The 3,449-nt window shown below is 28.7% G+C and overlaps 1 long non-coding RNA gene across 1 annotated transcript; it reads left to right on the plus strand.

Annotated features, from left to right (window-relative positions):
* The first annotated feature begins 678 nt into the window (after positions 1-678).
* Positions 679-1,679, plus strand: LOC112771802 (uncharacterized). Its single transcript, XR_011876448.1, has 2 exons — positions 679-972; positions 1,166-1,679. It is a non-coding gene; the product is annotated as an uncharacterized lncRNA (long non-coding RNA).
* Positions 1,680-3,449: the final 1,770 nt, after the last annotated feature.

The raw sequence follows: 3,449 nt of genomic DNA on the forward strand, positions 1-3,449 counted from the left end.
TACAATTGAATTTCTTCAAAAGCATTATGAGTATGACAATGAAAAGAGGAGAATGGTTGATATTACTATGACTGTCGTTATAAAAAGAGCTGGTGAGGAATGAGGAGGAGACTGGAATCAAATGAATCAATGCGGAAGAAACAATGGAGGAGTGTTTATTCTAACTAGTGGACAAAGTATTTGTAGATATGAACAGTTCAATATATAGGGACAATTTATTAATTAATGACGGACTAAGTGCATCTGAATATGTAAAGTTGATTTAGGTTTTGGTCATGCTGAATTGTGTTCTCTATGAATCTCAGTTTTCTGAAAACAAAAGTTGCATTCACATAGTATTTTGATGCAAAATAATATCATTAACTAAACCTTTACATGCAATGATCGGACTTGAATATTGTAGTTGTCATATCACTTTGGTGAGAGTTTTACCTTTACCTAAATGTAGGTTGTCTTCATATTCTGTGAGTGATTTACTAAATTGTGTTAATTTATTTTGCATTCAGAGTAAGTGGTTTTGTTAATCTTGGGTTGGATTTTATGTTTTGCTTTAAATTTAAAAGTTTTCTTCATGTTATTGTTGGTACGTTTACTATTTGCCTTTTTTTTTTTTTTTTTTGTAGTTTAGCTTAACTATACATCTCAGCTTACATTTGCTAGGACAAATTTTGTTCATAACAATCTGTAGAAATCAAAATTGAGTGTTCCTTTAGATAATAAGTTTACTCACATTCAAGATTTAAATTCATTCTTGGTTAGTATTAGTTGCTTTAAAAGAAAATATTTGTACCGTGTAATATTTAGCCTTTAGATGCACTTGCTTTTTAATGTGCAACTTCAGTGAAAAAAAGTGCAAAATCACACAATTTCAGTTCCTTTCAAGTTCTTTGGGATGGTTGAATTGTTAGAATTGATCAAACAAACAAACATGCAGTTACTAAGCTCTGTAAAGCACAAAATATCTTCTCAAAGGTGATCATCTATTGTAGCTGGGATTCAAACATGAGGAGAAGATTATTTTTACTTTGTTGATGCATATCTTGCAGCAGTAGCACAATCTTTTTATTATTATTATTTTATTTGTAGAATAATCAATTTTGTGGTTGGATAGAAAATATAAAACTTACATTTGAATTTGAATTTGAATTTTTGTGAGATGACGAAGAAGAAGAGAAAACACAGAGGACTGGGATGAAAGAAATGCTGAAGTGGAGGGCTACAACAAGGAGAAAATCCATATAGAAGATGATTTTACTGATCCGGAGCCTGATTATGAGGAAAGCAAAGCAGAAACGGACTCAACAATTGGGTATGTTTAAGGTAAAGCCATTTCCCAAATGGACCGCGAATAATTTTCTTCAGTGCCATTTTCTTTTCAATGGGTAGAGCCACAAGGTGGTTGATGAAATTTTAGATATGTGATGAAGTGAGTTATCTCTGTGTGCTTTGTCTTCCTTAGAACCTACTACCAACCTTTGTAACACTTTTTGTGTTCCCTGTGTTTCTTGAATTTATTGCTTAGTGAGTCTATGGTATGCTCCTATGTGTCCTTGTGTTCTTTGTTGCTTCTTCTATGCTTCTTTCTAGCATTCATTACTTCAATTGCTTCCATACTTGCTTCTTTGTCTTCCTATGTAACTATGTGACAGGAAGCAATGCTATTTATATTTTTTTTCTCCTTTTCAATCTCGGCCATGCATGTTGTTGTCAAGCTTAGGAATCATGTTTCCCAGTAAGCAATTCTTCGATTTTGGATTGATGTCTTAACTCTTGCCCTTTTTTTTTTTTTTTCTATTTTTTGTTCGATATAAACATTGAGTTGATTGTGACATCTACAAATTTTAATTTCTTTCATCTTCTTAAGGGTAAATGACAAATAAACTTACTATTTTCGAGAGAACACTTAATTTTTTAACCAAATTAGTTATGCATAATTTTCTGACAATTGAAGCTATGAGATACATAATTTTCTCCGTTCAAATAAGTAACTCTTTAAATATTTTTCTATTTGTATAAGACTGAGATGATTGTGATTTCTATAAATTTTAATTTCTTCTGTCTTCTCATTCTTAAATTTAAGAATATAGAACAAATAGGCTAACTATTTTCTTTGTAGCATATAGGTTTTTAACTAAAATTAATTATGCATAAGTTTCTTACTATTAAGAATATGAGATGCATAATTCTCTTGGCTCATTATCTATGACTCGTGAACATTTATGGTCTGAAACCCTGAACTCAGTAGAACTCCAGAGTGATACCTGATTACCTGTTCTTTTGTTTTTGGTCAACTTCAAAGCTTCATTTTTGGTCTTGATCAACGTCAAAGTAACAAACTCAGATATAGACACATTTTCTTTTTGGGCTAAACATTATTGGACCATGGTACTACTGATTCAAACTTTGGACCAAAGCTGAAAAGTAAAATAAGAAAAGAATCTACAAAAAAATGATTGCCCAATCGATGGTGCGTCTTTAGGGCCGTTTTGTTAAACACAGAGAAATAGTTTGTTATGGACAATTAGAAAGACGGAAAAGGACGAAAAACACTTTTGTTAAGTGGATACAAGCTGGCCGATATATTTTTTTTTTTTCGAAAGATAGAAAGATATTGAAAAACCACCTTTGTTTTTGAACCACTTCAAAATATCATTTTTTTCTTTCAATGCTTATTTTGTCAAAAATAGAATCTTTGAGGATCAAAATAATAATCTATTCTATCTATTCTATTATATAAAAATTGAATTTCTGTACTTAAGAGTGTTTTCTGATTTACTTCTTTTAACTCATTAAATACAAGTTATTACGATAAACTAACTATATCAACTAATTGATTTGATTAGATATTTAAATATCATGTAATTTATTATAATTTATATCAATTTAATTTGGTAGTATTTCCTAAATTATTTATTTTAATATTCTGTTAGCATTTTTTAATTTATTTATTTTAATTTATTAAACTAAATTTATTGTATGTACTAATTAATTAATTTGATTAATTTATTAGTCATTAAAATAAAAAATCTATGAATAAAATAGGCAATTGACATATTTTCAACTAATAATTAAATCAAATCAAATCATATATATTGAGCTAAATTCAAATTATGTGAATTAAGGACTAAATTAAAATAAGATAATTTCTTACTTATTCAAGTTGAGTGTAATAAATACAAATTAATTTTATTAGATAATCATAGTTGTCTTGTCTACTATATATAGATGGCCACACAAAATTATAAGAATCGTGATTTTTATCGCTCTTTCAATTTCAACTCTTTTTTTCTTCTTTTTTTTCTTTATGTATAATTTCTTTTATATATAAATGTACCCAAAATGAGAAAGTATGGATGAGTGTTTTATTGATTGTTTGTTTGATGAATATATCTCAATTTAGACATTCTACTACTGTGGATAGAAATTAAATTGACCTGTAGCAATTCAAA

The sequence above is a fragment of the Arachis hypogaea genome, chromosome 18 (genome assembly GCF_003086295.3).
Source record: "Arachis hypogaea cultivar Tifrunner chromosome 18, arahy.Tifrunner.gnm2.J5K5, whole genome shotgun sequence".
NCBI classification, from domain to species: Eukaryota; Viridiplantae; Streptophyta; class Magnoliopsida; order Fabales; family Fabaceae; genus Arachis; species Arachis hypogaea.